General features: G+C 45.8%; 1 protein-coding gene and 1 long non-coding RNA gene across 2 annotated transcripts in view; one reads left to right on the top strand and one right to left on the bottom strand.

Moving 5' to 3' along the window:
* Positions 1–21,531, top strand: part of CLMP (CXADR like membrane protein) — a 127,583-nt gene that overhangs the window by 4,598 nt on the left and 101,454 nt on the right. The window lies entirely within an intron of this gene.
* Positions 3,439–12,046, bottom strand: LOC114672429 (uncharacterized). Its single transcript, XR_003722816.2, has 2 exons — positions 11,015–12,046; positions 3,439–4,472 (listed from the first exon to the last, which is right to left on the bottom strand). It is a non-coding gene; the product is annotated as an uncharacterized LOC114672429 (long non-coding RNA).

Below are 21,531 nucleotides of genomic sequence, written 5' to 3'. Positions count from 1 at the left end.
CATGTCATTCACAGCTCTTCCTCTCCTCACCCCCAGATACTCAGTAGGGAACCTGAATTACTTCATGCGCCCAAAACACGTCCCATGCTTCTTTCTAATTCTACACTTTTGTTTATGATAATCCCCCCAGCAAGACTGCCTCCTTATTTCCTGCCCCTGCAGATCAAAATCATGTTCATTCCCCAAGTTTCACCTCAAATGCCACTTTCTCCATACACCTGTCCATGTTATCACCAGCTGAATATACTTTTTTTTTTTGAGTAGTCTATTGGACCTTTGAGTCCCAACAGCCTTCGTCTTATGACACTTTGTATTATGTTGTTCCAAATGCTTATCTAACACCCCATTAGAATGGAAGCTTCGTGAAGACAGGGACAGTGTCTCCTTCACCTGTGAACCACGTTCAGTACCTTGCATAAACACTTGGGAACTATTTGTTGAGAGATAATTGGATTTTTAAAATATTTGAAATGTTTAAGGTCAAGAGAGGTGAAAAATTTGGAAGATCACTAACCTTTGACTGGGGGATAACCCAATAGCGAGGAGCCCAGTTCCAATTCAGCTTGCTTTGAGCTTCCTTGTCTATTAATGCAAATAGGACCAGTCCTATTTTTAAAAAATTCTACAAAGAACATTACAGGGACAGGGACCAGATAATATATTTGTCATACAAATTTATTTTGTTATCTTGTGTGTGCTAGTGCCAGATTAAAAATAAGACTTCTCTGTTGAAACTTCTGCCAGAATGGGGAAGGAGCTTGGTTTCGCAGAAAGTGAGTTTGAAGAAGGCATGAATGCATAGTCCATTGGTCTGCAGGATAATGACAGGTCTCCGTAGGATTCCATGTCCTACCCTCATCTTCCCACGTTAATGGTGATGGTCATAATAATGATATATTCCCCGTAGGCTTAAATCTAGTCACATCCTATTTTTGTCTTTTTCTCATCTGGGCAGGGTACACATGAGTATTATTTCATGAATGTATCTAATGATGATGGATATTTTTTAAAGGTAGAGTCAAAGATTGCCGGAACTGGAGGAAAACTAAGAGACTACTTAAATCAATGGTTCTTAAATTTTTGAGTCCCAGACCCTTTTTAGAATCTGATGAAAATCACAAAACCACTTCTTAGAAAAAGACATGTATACTTCAAGTTTGCCAATAATATTTAAGACCTCATTGAGACCTCCTGATACCTTTCCTTGGAACCCAAGTTAATCTTTGATCTAAACTTACCCCTTCTTTTAGCATGAAGAAACCAAAGTTCAGAGAGAGGTTTGGCGAAGGTTATACAGCTAACTTGGTAAAAGGGCCAAGACTGGAACCCTAATTCCATGATTTGTCCTATTACACATTTTTGAAATAGAAAAATGTCTCTACTTCCTTTTCAGCTCATGTACTTAAAGCTTCAAGATCACAGCTGCTCTTGTGATGCTTCAGTTAAGTGAGCTAAATGCTGAATAATTGGCATTGGTTTTTATTATATGAGAAATTGCCTGAAAAATCAGGCAGGCGTCATAACATTTCAATTTAGTCAACGTAATTGGAAGTCCTAGGAACTCTGCAGTGTCATGTATGTCTAGTGTATTCAGGAGAAAGGAATTAATACCCAAAGTCCCAAAGATGTGGGTGTATGTGTACAAGGAACAGGACTGGAAATCAATAGCTTTAGCTCCTTAATCATTTTTCTGGGTGAGCCTAGGAAAATCATACCACTCTGAGCCTTAGTTTTCTCCTTTGTAAAATGGAAATATGAGATTAACATTATCTCTAAGTTTCCTTATACCACTAACATTCTGAGTTTTTTTAATTCTGAGAATTTTCTGGCTGGTCCAGATGTGGTTGTGATCAGGAACAGATGGGTGTCACCATGCTTATTGATTTTTTCAGGCACTGTTCACTCATGGCAATTGGTAGCACATGATGATAAACCAAGAAGGGTCAACGAACTAATTGGAAGAGAACAGTAGTAGCCTCCATCCTGGAACTGCCCTGTGGCACTGTTAGCCAGGGAGCACCATTCAGGTTCAGGGTGATGGCCCAATCCCCTCACCCAGGAAGTTCAGTAACTGAAATACTCACCAAAATGACCTCATCTTAAGCAGGGTTACCTACAGAACAGCCTCAAGCATGGACACCCAGGATAGGCTTCAGTGCAGAGGGGCTATGGTGTAAAATTATTTGTAAGCATAAGCTCTTTTTTTTTTCTTTTTTTGAGACAGAGTCTTGCTCTGTCACCTAGGCTAGAGTGCAGTGGTGCAATCTCCACTCACTGCAACCTCCGCCTCCCAAGTTCAAGCAATTCTCCTGCCTCAGCCTCCTGAGTAGCTGGGATTACTGTCATCCACCACCACGTCCGGCTAATTTTTTGTATTTTTAATAGAGATGGAGTTTCACCATGTTGGCCATGCTGGTCTCGAACTCCTGACCTCAAGTGATCTGCCCACCTTGGCCTCCCAAAGTGCTGGGATTACAGGCATGAGCCACTGCCCCCGGCCATTTTCTTCTACTTTTAAAATTAACGCATAATGTGCATGTAAAGCACACCTAGTAAATGTATAGCTTAATGGATTCCTTGCCTGGATTTGAACTTGTAGTTGGATTTTGAAATATGAAATGTATTACTAGCCCACTTGTAGTACTCTGAGAGGGGATTATATGGGCGGGAATACTATGACAGTATAACTAATTTCTAACATTTGTACAAGGTTTAGCAGTTTACGAAGTACATTAACATACCTTATCCACCTCAAATCACTCTTTGAGAGTATCATTATTACTCCATTTTACAGATACATAAATGGAGGCTCAGAGAAGTAAAGTGAGCTTCTTTCTCTAGAATACACTGTGAGTAAACAGCTGAGCTAGGATCCCAACCCAGGACTTTGGATTCCAAAAACCATGTGTTTTCCACTTACCAGGAGACACACGGTTATTCTGAAATCAAGGCTCTGTGTTACTAAGAAGAGTGGATCAGGCTGAAGCAGAGGCTTCATCTTTAAACTCCAAAGTGGAAAGTTCTGCCGAACATTTATTACCCATCCCCTTCCCCCACTCCATTCCAATGGTTAACAAATGTGTTTGGATGACTATTGTGTATAACAGAACTACGTCTACATACATTGTATATGGATTACTAGTGTTCCTTCTAGTGTTCAAGAGGTCAGATGCTTTGGGGTCAGATGCATGAGCTTCCCTTGTTAGTACTATCCTGCGACTGTGGATGACGAGCTTTATGGATTGGGTATGACTCACCTAATATGTTGCTCTTTCTACTTAAAGCCCTGTTTTCAACAGTTCTGACTTACTTGTTTCCTAAAGAAAAAATGCAAACCATACCTTCCTCCCCTTCAAGTTCTGGTTATCTGAATGTCTGGATTCTGGAAAAATGAAAGTTTATTTCCTTTGGCACCGTACAGACCAAAATGGGGAAGAATGCCGAAACGAAAGCTTTATTTTGTTAGCAGCAGTCAGTTGGGTCACTGTGTGTGGAGCCTCAGCCAAAGCCTGGCGGTGATAAGACTCAATGCTGCTTTGTTTCAAGAGCAGGCAGGGGAGAAAGCTGTTTCCTTTGTGCCCATACTGAGAAGAGAAAATGGGCAACTATCTTCAGAATAGTCCCTCAGTGGGTGTGGAATATTGAGGGTTTTTGTAAGAGGGGCAGCAAGGGGGATGTGGAAAGTTCAGGTCATCAACGGTGGCAGAGGAGAAGAAAGGAGAGGAGGAGGAGGAGGAAGAAGAGGAGGAAGAGGAGGAGGAAGGCATAGAGACTGTAGAGGATGAAAAAGCTAAGCTAAGCTGACCTCCTGGTGTTTACAGAGCAGCCTCTGAGCACGTTCTGTTTCACGGATGGCGGGAGCAGCTCACTGATGTCCCTTTTAAGATCTTCTTTAGGGCTTCCATCCAAGCTGTAACATTTCCTACTTGAGGCACACGCTCTCTCACACAAAACAATTACAGAGCGGGTGCGCCTGCTAGAGTTCAGGCCCCTAGCTGGGCTCTGAGACCCCGATCACACAAAAGGCTCCCTTTCTACCTTCTAAGAATTCAGATCAGTGAGAGAGATGTATTCACAAACAAGGAATGTCAGATACATGAGGAGGCGATTCTGGAGGAAAGTACCAAGGATTCTAGGAGTCCCAAAGAGGAAGCTGCTTCATTACGTGCTGGCTGCTGTGTATTTCTTCTCATGCAGGTCTTCAGGGGCTGTGTCTGACATCCCTGTGCCCCTCACAGCACTTGCTCATTATTGAGATCGTGCTAAATAAGCAGTCGGTGGGTTGATGGATCACCCATCAGCGTCAGAAAGGAGTAGAATTAATCAGTGCATCCTTGGCATTCAGCCAGGAGCTTCCTGGAGAGATTGAGACTCCCAGTGTCCTTGCCTATTGAAGGTTATGGTCTCATTCTTCATCACAACCTGCCAGCGACACAGCTACCTCTAGGTCCTCATCCCTCATGGGATGTTTTCTGAAAAAAGGAAAGAAAAAGATGTGTAACTGTGAATTTGGATCTCTTAATTAAAAATGGCCATATATTCACCCAAGGTTTGTATCTTATTACTCCACATGGAAAATGAATAGGATCAAGCCAAAGAGGAATTTTCTGTTCCAGGAGAAACTCATTGTACTAAGCAGAGACTCAGCCCCAAGTCATACTTTTCTTGGTCCGGGAGGAAAGAGGGAAAATGAAATCCCTGAGAGGGAAATTGCTTTGTGACTTCATTGTTTAAATTTAGGCTTGGGTTTGTGGGGATCGTTCAGACTTAGAGCAATAAGCCTTCTAACCCAACCTCTGTCACTTCTCATTACTTCCAATGACAGTTCCAATTATTTCCAATCACTCTTCAAGGGAACAGCAGGGAAGGCGCACATGGCTTCCACGTAGACCAACCGTGGAGCAACCGCTGTAAGAATCGGCCCCTGGGGTCCCTAGACCCTGCTGGAAGCCAGGCTTGTCCGCTTCAAAATTGTGTGACCTTGGGCAAGTTACTTCACCTCCCTAACCTCAGGTTTTCATCAGCCATTGCATCTAGTAACGATGTCATAGAGTTTTTTTAATGAAAATTACATGAGGTGATGCATAAGAATTTTAACGCTCTGCTTGGTACGTAATAAATAGTAAATGAATATCTGTTGTTATTATCATGAGTTTCCTTTCTGGGGGAGGGTCAGTTCATGGGTATTTGGAGGGTCTGCTTGAAGTCAACGACCACCAGGCCGTCAGCACCAGCATTGGGGGCTTTGGCCACTGTGGTTCCTCACCCTACAGGCGAGCCCCTAATGTCCTTTGGGGAATATTGCTCTGCTCCAGGTCCACAACGGGCTCACAGATTCTGGCCAGGCTCAGTGGCTCATGCCTGTAATCCCAGCACTTTGGGAGGCTGAGGCGAGTGGATCACTGGAGGTCAGGAGTTCGAGACCAGCGTGGTCAACATGGTGAAACCCTATCTGTTCTAAAATAATGTAAAACTTAGCTGGGCGTGGTGACACACGCCTGTAATCCCAGCTACTCGGGAGGCTGAAGCAGGAGGAGCATTTGAACCCGGGAGGCGGAGGTTGCAGCAGTGAGTTGAGATCGTGCCACTGCGCTCCAGCCTCTGGGTGACAGGGCGAGACACCATCTCAAAAAAAAAAAAATGAGGCTCGCAGATTGTGCCCTAGCTCTCCACAGCCGCTCTGGGAGAGCAACTTTTTGTGTTATTTAGCCCTAGGAAAGAGGTGCCCTTCTATGCCGCTTGGCATATCACAGCTGTGAGTCTTCTTTTCCTGGGTTCTACCCTCTTGACTCATGCCCCCGAGTACCTGTGCCAACTTAGGCTGCCTCAGCCTGGGCATATAACTGGTTGGTTCGTTTCTGTTTTCAGTGTTAAGTGATGTTTAATTGTGCAAGTACTATGGACTAGGCAGTGTGCTAGGGATTTCCAGACAAGTAATTTCTTATATTCTTAAAACAACCTGTGAGATTGGTATTACGGTCCCTATATTACAGGATACGAAAGTGAGACATAAGAGGTAAGGTATTCCATCCTAGGCAGTACAGCTTGAATAGAGCAAAACAGCAGACGCGAGAGAATTTGCCCTCTCCAGCACTGATCTGGGAAGTAGGCATGACGAGGCAGCCAGGCCACATAGGTACAGTGACACACAAACGGACGGGAGGCCACTGGGAGGCCTGACCTTGGCCTAACAAGGAGCTGCAAGTTCCTTATCCCCCAGTTTTCAGGCAGTCATTTGTCCTGATCAAAACTAGACTCCACCGAGCCCCACACCCACATTCAAGATGTGTTTAATTATGTTTCTTTTTTAAATAGGAGGAAAGGAAAACCTCAAGGTGAGAAGAAAAATCTGTTTGTTTTTTTCTTCCCACTGACCTGAACAGTAAAGTGCGATTTTTCTCCTCATTAAAGAGGGCTAAACTGGTGTCCCAGATTCCTGCGAGCCTAGAATTCCCGCTCAGAATGAAGTCCTGGGCCAGGCAGGCAGAGCCTGGGTTTTCAGCGGAGGCCTGGTCCCCATCTGCCTTCCCCTGGGGGAGCTCTACCCCACCCCACTCCCACCAGTAGCGAAGGGCAGCCGGCTCCCGCCTTGCCTGCACTCCACCCCCGAGGAGGGGAGGCCGGAAACGAGGCCACCTCTCCGCAGCCTCCTTCTCTGCTCCACTGCCTCTCACACCCTGTTCCTGGAGCCCTGCAGCTTCCCAAGCCCTGGGGAATGCAGGTGACCATCCCTGCATGCTGCTGCCTCAGCCTGACCTTCCTCCTGCTCTCTGTCTGTCTCCCCTGGCGCCAAATTGGCCTGCTCTCAGATCTGGCACTTAACGAGACAGACAGAGAAAGAACAAAGACCAGCCTGAACTCCGTCAAGCTCATCTTTCATGTATTGCCCCTTTTCCTCTCTCTCTCCCTCCTCCACTCTCCCAAATTCTCTGTGAGGCACCCACTCCTGAAAGCCTTTGCTCTCCTCAGCCTAAGCTAATAGTGGTGCTTTGTCCCCGGTCCCCCACCTGTTCTTGAAGACCTCCATGCTGTTGCCTTCCATCCCCTGTGACCAGCTACCTCTTTACCACTTCTGCCCTGACCAGCTTCCTCCCATCCACCGCCTCATCTGCAGAGGCTTTCCTGACACTCCAGGCACAGAGCGGTGCTGGCCCCTCTGAGCCCCCAGAGCACCTTGTCCACACCTTTAGAGTAGCTTGTGGCATGTTATGGTACAGTTTGGGGTTCTCTGTCTTTCCTGGTGACTGTGAGCAGGGAACAGTGTCGTATTGTCAGGAATACCAAGCCCAGTGAGCAGCTGGCACGTGCTGGATTCTTGCCAAATGAATGAATGAGGGAACAAACATGTGAACACACAAGTGAATGCATGTCAATCCCCTCTCAGGGGAAGGGTGACTGAGTCACTTTTCACTTAGTAATTTTCAGGACATGTGGCCTCTCCTTTCAGCTTTAGTTTGAACTTTAGCCTTATTAGTGGTCAAAGCCCTTCCAGCAATATTGACTGACTCCTTCTCTGACCCTTTTAGGTCCTCTGCAGAGAATGGCAAGAGTTGTGTATGGGCTCTTAGCCAATTCAGGAGCTCCTTCCGTGATGCATGGAGTTTAAGGCCCTCTTCCTCTCCTTTCCTCTTTTGCTTCTGCCTCACCAGGTTCACCCTGCTCATCTCTAACCTTGCCTGGGTATCACCGAGGCAGCATGAGCAGAAGAAACACAAGTCAGCCAATGAGCACAGAAAATTTTGGTGGGATTTTTAAGTTATTATTTCAGCCAGGCACGGTGGCTTACGCCTGTAATTCCAGCATTCTGGGAGGCGGAGGTAGGCGGATCACCTGAGGTCAGGAGTTCGAGACCAGCCTGGCCAACATGGCGAAACCCCATCTCTACTAAAAATACAAAAACTAGCTGGGTGTGGTGGCACATGCCTGTAATCCCAGCTACTCGGGAGGCTGAGGCAGGAGAATCTCTTGAACCTGGGAGGCAGAGGTTGCAGTGAGCCGAGGTCACACCACTGCACTCCAGCCTGGGCGATGGAGCGAAATTAATCAAAAAAATTAATAATTAATGAATTAATTAAAATATGATTTCTAGGCTAAGTGCTTGTCCATGTGTTAGCACATTTAATCTTCAAAACAGCATTGTGAGACAGATGACAGCTTTCATTTTGCAAATGAGGATCAGAGAGGTTAAGAAATTTTTCTGGTGTTACCACAGCTAGTTAGTCAGATTAAAATTTGAAGCCCTGTCTTCTGGCTCCTAAGTCATTACTCATCCTACTGCCCCACATGACCAGGAGCCCCATTGTGAGTGGCAGTCGCACCCCACCACACTCAGTAGGGCTCTGTGCTGATTTGTGGCTTCTGTGTCTCGTCCCCACCCCAGTGCATCGGGTGGGTATATCAGTGAGCTTTCCCTGAAAGATGGTTGCCAGGTAAGGCTGTTTCCTCTGGGAAGCCTTGAGATTTGTTTCATGCATACGGTGACCAACCATCCTGTTTGCCCATGCAGGATTCTCAGTACTAAAACTGGGACAGTCCCAAGAAAGCCATTTAATTGGTCACCCTAGTAGTAGAGTATCTCGCTACTCAGAGAGTGACCCTCAGGCCAGGTGCAGTGGCTCACACCTGTAATTCCAGCACTTTGGGAGGCCGAGGTAGGCGAATCACTTGAGATCAGGAGTTCGAGACCAGTCTGGCCAACATGGTGAAACCCCAACTTTACTAAAAATATAAAAATTAGCCAGGCATGATGGCGGGTGCCTGTAATCCCAGCTACTCAGGAGGCTGAGGCAGGAGAATTGCTTGAACCCGGGAGATGGAGGTTGCAGTGAGCCGAGATCCCACCACTGTACTCCAGACTGGGCAACAGAGCAAGACTCTATCAAAAAAAAAAAAAAAAAAAGAGTGACCCTCAGACTAGCCACAGTGGTTTCACCAGGGAGCTTGTTGGAAATGCAGAATCTCAGACTCACTCACCCCAGACGCACTGACCCAGAATGCACGTTTTCGCAAGATCCCCATGGAAGGGGAAAAACATTTTGTTGTGTTTTTTTTTGTTTTTTTTTTTTTGAGATGGAGTCTCGCTCTGTCGCCCAGGCTGGAGAGCAGTGGCGCGATCTCGGCTCACTGCAAGCTCCGCCTCCCGGGTTCACGCCATTCTCCTGCCTCAGCCTCCCGAGTAGCTGGGACTACAGGCGCCCACAACCGCGCCCGGCTAATTTTTTTTGTATTTTTAGTAGAGACGGGGTTTCACCGTGGTCTCGATCTCCTGACCTTGTGATCCGCCCGCCTCGGCCTCCCAAAGTGCTGGGATTACAGGCGTGAGCCACCGCGCCCGGCGGGAAAAACATTTTGGAAGAGGAAGTACTTAAGGCACATTCGACAGAAGTTACGGAAATGAAGATTCATACCTGAATCATCTGACCTGAGAGAGGTGACATCCTCACTTTTCCAAGCTTGCATTTTACATGTGATGGTTTGCTCTATACCTCAGGTGATGCACATTGGCACAAAAGACTTAGGTTTATAAACCGAGGAAGAAAGGAGTTATGGGTCCACATTCAGTCCAAGTGGAATGAAAGGCTGGAGGGTGCGTGAGTGCTGGGTGAGGGTGTGTGGGCATCGAGTGATTTCACAGTTAAGCCTTTCTTGTGTCTTTGAAACGATGATGTTCTTACGAGGGACTTGGAGTTCTCTGGATTCGCTGGCCTACACCCTTTTGCCGAGGTCGGGCTGGAGTATCACAGTGGACAGCAAATAAACCAGACTGTGAGTGAGGACAGCAGCAGCCTGTGCTCTTGGGCCTGAGGATTCAGCAAAGGGAAATAAACGCCCAGAGGGAAAAGCATATAATAGGAACCACGCTTGCTGAAGAGTAGACCCTCAGTAGTTATAACTGAAGAAATAATTAGGCCACCAAAGAGGTGTTCCAAGACTACATGTTTTCCTGTTTGATGCCTGGCTCTGAATCTAGGTCTCATTTTCACCCTGGCCAAGGAGAGATCAGAAGGGAAAATGTGTAGGTCCCTTCCCTGCTGCAAGAATCTAACCCAGATTTGGAAATGAGTTATTCATGGTTCCCCAGCCTGTGCTACCCTGTGGTGATGACCTCGCTTGGATGGAAACAGAAGTGATGGAAACTGTGCTCTAGGTGAGAAAGTGGTTGGCCAGCTCTTCATAGGATGCTTCAACAACTTCTCTAGGGCCTTGGCTTATCTCAAAGCAAACCTGGGTCAAAGCAGTTGTTCGGTCTTTTAAATTGGTGCTGTGTGTCATCCTGGGTCAAAGTCATTGTAAAAGTCTTTTAAAGGGGTGCTGAGTGTCATCTTTTGTTAATGTTTTTGCTCTAAAACCAGACTGTCAGATGTTAAAATAACAGGCACCAAGCAAGGTACGAAAAGACATTTGTATTTCTAGGATTGCAGAGCAGCCTTGAACTAAAAGAAGCATAACCCATATTTGTCGACTTTCTCTCTATTCCAAGTCACATGCCCAGTAGGGAGCCCAAAATAAGGGCAGCCCAGGGGAGGGAATGACAGGCAGGCCTGGAGATGGATGTGTTCATCCGTTGAGTTGGAGCTGTTTCAGACAAAGCTGATTTCTGCTGTGATATTAATCCCACCCGGACAACAAGAAATCAAACTGTCACTTTTCTCAGAATGAGATGAAATGTTTCTGACCTAGGTTTGGTTTTATAACAATTTCTTCTGTGTGTGTTGTTTTCCCTGGGATCTCAAAGGGCTCAGTTGGGGGTGGATCTTAGAAGAAAACACAGATTTCATTTATGGCGCAACTTCCTTGCCTGGTACTGTGAGTGGACATAGTGCTGTGCATGACCTGAGAGCCTGGTCGGGGAGCAGATTGACAGAGGAGAGAAACTGGGGAACAAAGGCAGACAGAATGGAATTCATTGCCAAAATGTTTGGTACAGATAATAAGTGAAACAAAAGTTTTGGGAGAAGATAGTAAGGAAGGTGGAGGAACCTAACCTTGCTCACAGTGGAGCACGAATACCTACCGCAAGGTGAAAGCAGTCGCTTGAGGGCATTGCACTGGGGTGAGCGAGGGCAGGAGCTGCAGAGCGCCTGGGACCTAGGAAGAGAGCAGGAGAAAGGACATGCGGGGGCGGGGAGGAGACGGTTGTGAAATTGTTCAGTCTCGCTCTGGAAACAGTACACATCATAGTTTATAGGCCAATTTGGAGACCTCCTCCGGCTGCGTGGCGGTGTTGGGAAGTGGCTGAGCACCTCACCTCTGGGTCTCAGTTTTCCCCCTGCTGGAGGAGAGACTGGAAGGGAGAAGGTGTAGGTTCCCTCTCTGCCGAAGAGGTCACGCTGTGTGGCATTCCTTTGTGGGGAGCCATAGACTGGACTGCGCATTGTTCTTTCCCCTGCAGGCAGCGTGAGCTGACGCTCTTGACCCTAAGGTTGGAGGCAGAGACCCTCTTACCTGCACACACCCCGGGCCCCCTAGTCTCCTTGCTGCTGCTGGCTCTGCCCCCAGTGCTTTCCTATCACTAAGAATAGAGGCCTTCTCTCCAGGCATCCAGCTTCCCACACAGTCTGACTCTGCCCAAGCCTCTGCCCTTGAAGATGCCAAAGTGCTTTCTGTCTCAGAGTCTTTGCGGTTGTTTTCCCCTAGCCCAGGAACGCTCTTTCCCCAGATGGCTGCAAGACTGGCTCCTTGCCTTTCAGGTTTCAGTGCAAACACCGCCTCAGTGAGCATTTTCCTGAAACCCTCTCACCCCCGTCCCAACTAACCAGGGCCTCGGCCTGGTCACTATCACTTTGCCCTGTTATATTTTCTCCCTAACACTTACCACTGTCTTTTTTTTCACTCCTATACATTTCTGTCTTTGTCTGTTCAGGCTGCTTAACTAATTACTATAGACTGGGTGACTTATAAACAACAGAAATTTATTTTTCACAGTTCTGGAGGTTGAGAAGTCCAAGAGCAAGGCACAACAGATTTGGTGTCTGGTGAGGGCCTGCTTCCTTGTTCATAGACAGCCGCATGGTGGAAGGGGTAAGGGAGCTCTCTGGGGCTTCATTTCTAAGGCTCTGCCCTCATGACCTAATCAGTCCCCAAGGCCCCACCTCCCAATACCAGCACCTTGAGGGGTTAGGATTTCAACATATGAGCTTTGTGGGAAACACATACTTTAGACCGAATGTGCCATGTACTTGTTTACTGCCTGTCTCTGCAATAGCCAAGACTTCGTCTATATCATTTAGTTCATTTACTTCTGCATCCTTAGTGCTTAGGACAGTGCCTGACACAGAGGTGCTCATGTACTCACTGAAGGTTACCCAGCTGGTAAGCAATGAAGTCTGAATGTGAACCCAGGCAGTCTGACTCTAGAGCTGGTGCCATAAATTAATGTTATTCAAGTCATCTAAGCCCCTGCTTCTCAGAGTTTTAGAATTTACCCGGGAAGCTTGTTAAAAATGCAAGTTCTGATTTAAGTCCAGGGTGGGGCCTAAGACTCTGAATTTCCAATAAGTTCCTAGCCAGTGTTGCTGGTCCATGGAAAAAGGCTCTCAGGAAGAAAGAGAGGGAGGGAAGGAGAGAAACAGAGGCTCAGTGAAGTTAGGATGGCTTTCCTTAAACTATAAAGCTAGTTGGTGGCAGAGTTGGGACTCCAGCCAAGGGGCCTGGCTCCCAGCCCAAAGCTCTTTGAACCCTCAGCAAGCCCAAGGATTTTAAGGCATACTTACATCTTGAATTCCTAATTGCAAAGGGGGCCTAGGACCCTGGCCTCTGCCCCCTGCGGATCACTGGTACTTGGTTGCCACTGGGCCTTCCCATTACAGGGCACAACAGTTCATGTTTTGAAAGACAAGAGTGGTTTCCCCAGAATTTCCAAACCCCCTTCTAGCACAAACACTGAAGTATATAATCTCCACCCTCTCTGCCTCACGAACAAGACCCCTCTAGCGGCTCTAGGGTTTGCCATTATGGTATTTGTTATAACGAGTGTCAGCTCATTTGTGCGGCCTCCACCCTTCCCCAGGCTTCCTTGTTCCTTTCTTTCTGACACAGGAGATGAGAGCTAGACCTGTTGGAAACTTTTACAAATCTCTCTGTCCCGCCTTCCACCCAATAGAAATCCCTTTCTGAAAGACGATCATGCATCCTCCATTTGAGCAAACAACAGGAAGCTCAGCACTTGCAAAGCCCTTTCCACTCTCAGGCAGCTCCTTCCATGAGAAACGGCTTTCTCCTCTGAACTGGGTTTCCTTTCCTGGCATCTTCCACCAACCGAGGCAATAAATGTTAGTAATGGCCATAACTGCCTCACAAGCAAAGAGGGTCCTCCAATTTACAAAGCGACATTTTAAAAACATTTATCAAGCTGGGTGTAGTGGCTCATGTTTGCTAATCCCAGCACTTTGGGAGGCTGAGGCAGGAGGATCGCTTGAGGCCAGGAGTTGGAGACCAGCCTGAGCAACACAGGGAGACACCATCTCTAAATAAATTTTTTTTTAATTTATCTGTAACAGACACTGTGCTAGCGTTTTCATGTATGTGACACTTCATGTAATACAACCATACCCCGAAGTACAAAGCACCAATCCTCATTCTACCAATGCATAAACTGAGGCTCAGAGGGTTTAAATGACTTGCCCAAAGAGAGAGGCCCCATAAGCTTCAGAGGCCATGTCCTTTATAAGACACCACAGTCGCACATCCTCCTGCTACTCAAAAACCCTTCAGAGTCCTTTCATTTGCATTTCCCATCCTGCTCTTCTTTTACAAATGAAACACTCCTATCCCTTTAACCTTCCTTTCTAGTAATCACAAGAATGCTAACCATCATGAATGGAGGTCATGTTACATCCCAGGCACTCAATATGTAGACTAAGTTAATCTCCATAACAACCATCAAATAATTCCATTTTATAGATGAGCAAACTGCTGAAACTCAGAGAAGCAATTTGTTCAATGGCACTCAATTAGTGACTGTCAAAAAGCTAGGATTCAGCTTGGGTCTCTGTGAAAATGAGAAAAATGCTAGAGTGAAGGAATGCAACGAAGGCAATGGGAATCCAAGTAAGGAATGATGCACACTTGGACATTCTCCCATTTGAACCGTCTTTCTGGTGTTGGCACGCTTGACCTCTCCTACAGAATGACTTAGCACAAAAGGGGGCTCTTCAGGGGAGTCTAATCTGGGCAGGGGTGGCCATTGTTCTGTGGAGGTCATTTGACACCAATTCTAAGTACATTTTTTAAAAGCAAGATTTGGCTCAGGCAGGGTGGCTCATGCCTGTAATCCCAGCACTTTGGGAGGCTGAGGTGGGTGGATCACCTGAGGTCAGGAGTTCGAGGCCAGCCTGGCCAACATGGTGACACTCCGTCTCTACTAAAAATACAAAAGAATTAGCCCGGCGTGATGGCGCGTGCCTGTAATCCCAGTTCCTCTGGAGGCTGAGGTAGAAATATCGCTTGAACCCGGGAGGCGGAGGTCGCAGTGAACCAAGATGGTGCCACTGCACTGCAGACTCCAGCCTGGGCAACAAAGTGAGACTCTGTGGTAAAAATAATAAAATAAAATAAGTAAATAAAAATAAATAAAAACAAGATTTATTGGGATATAATTAACATACAATGAACTGCAGATATTTGAACTATATAATATATGAGTTTCATATATCACCACAATCAAGATGTTTTAAACATGTGTCATAAATCCAAAAAGGATGGCATCTCAAGGCTGGGCACGGCAGCTCACGCCTGCAATCTCAGCTATAGTCCAGACTGTACAGAACCTGTCGTCCTCCCTTTGCTTCTAGATTCCCATACAACTTTGCGGTTTGATGATCAGTTTTGATCTTAAGGCCCAGAATCCACATTTACAGCCCTGTTTGGCTTTTTCAGATTCCCATGAACCCCTCATGTGAGTTCAAGAATACATTTACCGTCAGATTCTTGGGGCTGAAAGATAAAGTAAATGTAACCCAAGGGTGTTGGTCCTCCAGCTGAGGGTTCCTGACTCAGCAAGGATGAAGTAACTCACCAGAGCCTCCAAGAAGATGCTCAGGAGACAGGAGGGAGGCACAGGGCCAATGTCCACTTCCCACCCTCCCATCTGCTTCCTATTCCCTCACTTTTTCTTCCTAAGGCCGCACCTCCCAAATACACTGCATCAAAGGAGAAAAACACCCCAAAGCAGTGAGGATTTTGAGGGAAGGGCTCTGAATTCAGACAGAAGCCTGCTCTAGGACTGCCTCTAAATGGCCTAAGTACCATCTTTACCCTAAGACGGTCTATATTCCCCTCCATCAAATTAATCTCTGTCTACTCTAAGCTCTCATGAACTTTCTGTTATGGCAACAATCACCTGCTACCCTTCAAAATGTGATGATTCACACATCTTTCACTTTCTAGACCGTAAGCTCTCTGCAGCCATGGTGCTGATCTGATTCTTCTTTGCATCCTCTGTAGCGGCTAACGTGGTACTCAGTGGGTACTTGTTGAATGGACAAGTGAATGACCTACCTTGTCCTAAACCTCAGGGCAGGACTTAGAGCTGAGCATAGCACTACCCTTGTGTCTCTCACACCACATGCTACGCGTGGAATATGAGTGGACACCCAAAATGGTGATTCTCTGTGTGTGTGTAATATAAATAGAACTAGGGAGATGCATACACTGTCTCCTTCACATACAATGTTAACTCTCCCAAAGGTAAGGCTTGGCTTAACAGATTGTCACTGGTAAGTCTGCTTCCTGGGAGAGATATAGCTCCCACCTCCAACAGTACCAGCAGGTGCTAAGGAGCCAGGAGAGAACAGGTATTCAAAGTGGGAGGGAATAGTTACCAGCATGGAGGTGGAATCTCCGCAACTAGGGTCCCATTGGCTCAATCTCAACCTTCAAAGGAAGCCTATGGAGTCGTGGTGCCTGCGGCCACCAGCCTACCATTTCCCCTTCCAGAGATATTCATTCCTTGAACAAAAGGCCCAAATGGTTAAGCTTCCTTAGGTCACTCAAAGAGGAATCTTTACACATCAGACAAAATGTGATTTCAAATATAGACATGCCTAAATGAGTGTTTCTCAATTTGGTTTTAATTTCAGGAACTAGTATAATTTCAAAAATAAATTTGGGCACAAAATCAGGGGCTCACTTTTAAAATATTATTGACTATAGTTTTAAACAAAAATACAAACTACCATCCTGCTGTTAAAATTATTCCTAAAAAGAAGCAGAATTTCAAAAACAAAAATAAAAAGGCAGTTGGCAACCACTCATGGACAGCTCTCTGTTTCTAATAGCTAACACTTAGTGAGTGCTAAATGTACACTAGGCACTATTCTAAGTATTTTAATAATATCTCATTTTATACCCATGCAGATTACATCATCTATATTTTTTCTTATTCCCATGTGAGGCAATGAGAATGTCAAGGACCGGTGGCATAAGTTTACACTCTAGTGCTAGGCAATCGCTAGCATTTTGGTAACTAACTAAAATAAGATTTCTTGAGGCAACTCGCAGCTGCAGGAATCAAAACTTCTATGAATCTTCAAGTTTCCATGTGATGCAAAGGCCAGGATGTGATCTTTCAGAGTGAGCTCTTCTATGCAGGATCTAGATGACAAACATCTTCCTCTCAAGTTTTCTTCAATATATGGAACCCACTGAGTTCTGTTCCCAGTTGACAAATGAGACTCATGAGATTGTAGCCTTTGTCAACCAATGCAGTGCCCCAAATAAATAATCGTTGAGCCAAAGCTAAAATACTTCAAACTGTATTTTTGCATAAGCGATAAAGGAAGAGCAAGCTGGGTGTGGTGACTCACACCTGTAGTCCCAAGTACTCGGGAGGTTGAGGAGGGGGGATCTCTTGTTCAGCCCATCAGCCTGGGTGATATAGTGAGACCTCGTGATATTGTTTGGCTCTGTGTCCTCACTCGAATCTCATCTCGATTGTAATCCCCACATGTTGAGGGAGGAAGGTGATTGGATCATGGGGTGGTTCCCCCATGCTGTTCTCATGATAGTGAATGAGTTCTCGTGAGATTTGTTGGTTTTGTAAGTGTTTAGAAGTTCCCGTTTGCTCTTCTCTCTCTTGCTGCCTTGTGAAGGTGTCTGTTTCCCCTTCCACCATGATTATAAGTTTCCTGAGGCCTCCCCAGCCATGCAGAACTGTCAAACCTTTCTTTATAAATTACCCAGTCTCAGGGAAGTTCCTTATAGCAGTGCGAAAATGGACTAATACACCCCATCTCTTAAAAAATTTTTAATAAGTCAGGCATGGTAGTGCAGGCCTACAGTCCCAGCTACTAGACAGACAGGGGCAGGAGGATCACTTGATCTCAGGAGTTTGATGCTGCTGCAAACCATGATTGCATCACCATACTGCAGCTGGGGTGGCAGAACGAGATCTTGTCTCTAAAACACGAAGGAAAAGCTACCACTTTTGCAATAGAGAGCCCCTTTCCCCTCTTTCCTTGCCTCCACTTCCAAAGCACAGGCATTAACATTCCACTAGTATGTTTCACAATGAGCACACACCAGATGGCTTTAACCCGGGGAAGGAATGCTGGGTTGAGTAACAGGGCGATGAATTAAATAACCCTTCGCTAACCATTTAAAAAATCCTAAGTGCTTCCTGATTTCTAGATTAAAGAAAATTCATGGGGCCTTAAAAAAGACAGAATATAAAGGACCTTAGGTTGCCGCCTCTAGACAGAAGGGCCTTTAGAAGATGGATAGACCAGCAAGGTCAACCATTGCAAAAGTCTCCCCAGAGACCGGACACATCTTCCAAAGGAGGAAGGAGGCAGCAAGTGGGAGGATCTTTTATTTATTTTTTCAATGCTTAACAAAACAGCCCAAGGAGACCCAATGTCAGGCCTACATGTGAAATATTATATTTTGGGAGATAGTGCTTTAGTGTCCAGACGGAAGAGAAGCTGGATTCAGGATAGGATGTGGCCTAGTCCAGATAATCTTTGCCTGTGTCATCCCTTCCCATTAACCGTCTTGCTTCCCTGAATAAGAAGGAAGGAAACAATCAGAATTTCCTATTATACATAGTATGCAACAGAAAACTTTTATTTTTTAATTTTATTTATTTATTTTTTTTTTTGAGACGGAGTCTCACGCTGTTGCCCAGGCTGGAGTGCAGTGGCGCGATCTCGGCTCACTGCAAGCTCCGCCTCCCGGGTTCACGCCATTCTCCTGCCTCAGCCTCCTGAGTAGCTGGGACTACAGGCACCCGCCACCGCGCCCGGCTAATTTTTTGTATTTTTAGTAGAGACGGGGTTTCACTGTGGTCTCGATCTCCTGACCTTGTGATCCGCCCGCCTCGGCCTCCCAAAGTGCTGGGATTACAGGCTTGAGCCACCGCGCCCGGCCCAGAAAACTTTTAAACTATTTCCTGTTCCCAAAAAACTGGATGTGGAAGGAGATATGAGGTAGCACAGTGTAGTAGAAGGAGCATGTAATTACGTGTAGGAAGAATTTGCTCTGAAGGACAATGTCTTGGCCTCTATGTAAGGTGGAAAGGTTAAGGTTAAACTTAAGAAGTTTACATTTCTAGGCCTGAAATTTTTATTTTTTGTTTTATTAAAAAAAATATTTTTTGAAACAGGGTCCCACCTGTTGCCCAGGCTGGAATGCAGTGGCGAGATCACAGCTCACTGCTGCCTTGACTTTCCAGACTCAGGTGGTCCCACCTCAGCCACCCAAGTAGCTGAGACTACAGGCATGCACCAACATGCCTGGCTAATTTTTTGGATTTCTTATAGAGATGAGATTTCACCATGTTGCCCAGGCTGTTCTCAAACTCCTGAGCTCAAGTGATCCACCCACTTTGACCTCCCAAATTGTTGAGATTACAGGTCTGATCCACAGCACCCAGCCCAGGCCTGGCATTTTTTTTGATGTGGTGAAGGAGTGGGGCATCCTGGACAGTGCTGTTATTTATCAGCTCTGTGATCTTAGGCAAGTCACTTATTCCTGAGCTTCAGTTTCCTCATCTGCAAAACAAGGACACTAACTCCCATTTTACAGAGGAGGAGGATGAGGCTCTTAGAGGTTAAGAAACGTGGCCAAAGTGACAAACTAGTGTATACCTTATTGCCAAGCCTGTGCTCTTTTCCTTAATCACCCCAACCCTCAAGATGAGATCATATGCATTAAAATGTTTTGCAATGAGCCAGGCACTATGCAGTCATTCCCTTGTGGTTATTACACACAGACTTCCATCTGGCATGTATAAAAAGGAATGTCAGCCCACATCTACATGTGTCCATGAATGCATTCATGTAAGACTGTGCATTACAAATAGAAGTCGCTTTATGGTCTGACTGGCGTGAGAACACTTTTGCAATAACAGGATAGAACAGGGACTCTCCAAGAAAACCCAGGCTGTGTGCGGGCTCCAGCCATAAAACAGTCTCGTATCATGGGCGATCGCACGAGCTCTCATACCAGCACTGCAGCTGGCACTGGCTTGTTCCCAACAGGTGATCCTACCTACCATCCTGTCCCAGAATCGAGCTCTTTCTAAGAGGTTAAAGCAAACCATATCTGCTTTTACTAATAGTTGTTCTAGAGAAGTCTAGGAAAAGAAGATGTTAACTTTGAGAGTGAAGCTCTGGGTTTGTATCTAAGGGTGCAAGGTGTGACATCTCATGCATCCTGAAAAGGTGTCATGCAAAATGGTGACAAGGAAAATACTATGGCCCTTATAGAAACATCCCTCCAGAAGTGCTCATACATTATTAGTGGGGTGCAGACAGCACAAACCTCTTTAAAAAACATTTAAAAGTCAGCTTCAGGAATTTTAAAACCATTCATAGTCTTGGCCCAATAATTCCATTGTTAGAAATCTATGCTAAGGACATAATAAAATACAATGTGCAAAAATGTTTATTGGCTGGGCATGGTGGCTCACACCTGTAATCCCAGCACTTTGAGAGGCCAAGGCAGGTGGATCACTTGAGCCCAAGAGTTCAAGACCAGCCTGGGCAACATGACTAAACTCGGTCTCTACAAAAAAAATAACAAAAAATTAGCCAGGTATAGTGGCTCACGCCTATAGTGCCAGCTACGTGGGAGGCTGAGATGGGAGGATCACCTGAGCTCAAGAGGTTGAGGCTGCAGTGAGCCAAGATGGTGCCATTGCACTGCAGCCTGGATGACTGAGAGAGGCCCTGTCTAAAAAGAACAAATAAATAAACAATAAAAGTTTATTGCAACATAAACACTGGCACAAACTAAACATCTCAAAATAAGAAAGTGGCTAAGTAGGCTGGGCGCGGTGGCTCAAGCCTGTAATCCCAGCACTTAGGGAGACTGAGGCAGGTGGATCACGAGGTCAGGAGATTGAGACCATCATGGCTAACATGGTGAAATCCCATCTCTACTAAAAATACAAACAGTTAGCCAGGCGTGGTGGTGGGCTTCTATAGTCCCAGCTACTCAGGAGGCTGAGGCAGGAGAATCGCTTGAACCCAGGAGGCACCTGGGAGACAGAATGAGACTCCGTCTCAAACAAAAAAAAAAAAAAAGAAAGAAAGTGGCTAAGTAAATTATGATTCATGAATCTATATAATCAAATATAGTACTTCTCATAAAACAGATGACAAAGAAATTTTATGACTTGGATAAATGCTCATGATATAATGTTGAGTAAAAAAAAAAAGAATACAGAATTATATATACAGTATAGTAAAATCTCTACAGTGAATATGTCTAAATGCTTAGAAAACAGCCTGGAAGGAAATCTGTACTGAAGTGTTAAGAGCCGACACAGATGATGGTTATTTTCTTCATTATTTTTGTCCTTATTATCCAAGTTTTGTATAACAAGTATGTATAACTTCTATTTTTAAAGTATTACTTTAAACATCTAAATGTCTAAGTGCCACTCGTCCTTAAATGGCTTTCTCTCTTGCTTGAATTAGTACGACAGTCTTCTAACAGGCCGGGCGCGGTGGCTCATGCCTGTAATCCCAGCACTTTGGGAGGCCGAGGAGGGTGGATCACTTGAAGCTAGGAGTTCAAGACCAGCCTGGCTTGGCCGGGCGTGGTGGCTCAAGCCTGTAATCCCAGCACTTTGGGAGGCCGAGACGGGTGGATCACGAGGTCAGGAGATCGAGATCATCCTGGCTAACACGGTGAAACCCCATCTCTACTAAAAAATACAAAAAACTAGCCGGGCGAGGTGGCGGGCGCCTGTAGTCCCAGCTACTCGGGAGGCTGAGGCAGGAGAATGGCGTGAACCCAGGAGGCGGAGCTTGCAGTGAGCCAAGATCCGGCCACTGCACTCCAGCCTGGGCGACAGAGCGAGACTCCGTCTCAAAAAAAAAAAAAAAAAAAAAAAAATACCAGCCTGGCCAACAGGGTGAAACCCTGTCTCTACTAAAACACAAAAATTGGCCGGGCATGGTGGCACGCACCTGTTAATCCCAGCTACTTGGAAGGCTGAGACAGGGGAATTGCTTGAACTGAAGAGGTGGAAGTTGCAGTGAGCTAAGATCACACCACTGCACTCCAGCCTAGGTGACAGAGTTA

Source organism: Macaca mulatta, chromosome 14 (genome assembly GCF_049350105.2).
Source record: "Macaca mulatta isolate MMU2019108-1 chromosome 14, T2T-MMU8v2.0, whole genome shotgun sequence".
Classification (NCBI taxonomy): domain Eukaryota; kingdom Metazoa; phylum Chordata; class Mammalia; order Primates; family Cercopithecidae; genus Macaca; species Macaca mulatta.
Note: the sequence above shows the minus strand (reverse complement) of the source record. Positions and strands in the feature narration are given on the sequence as shown.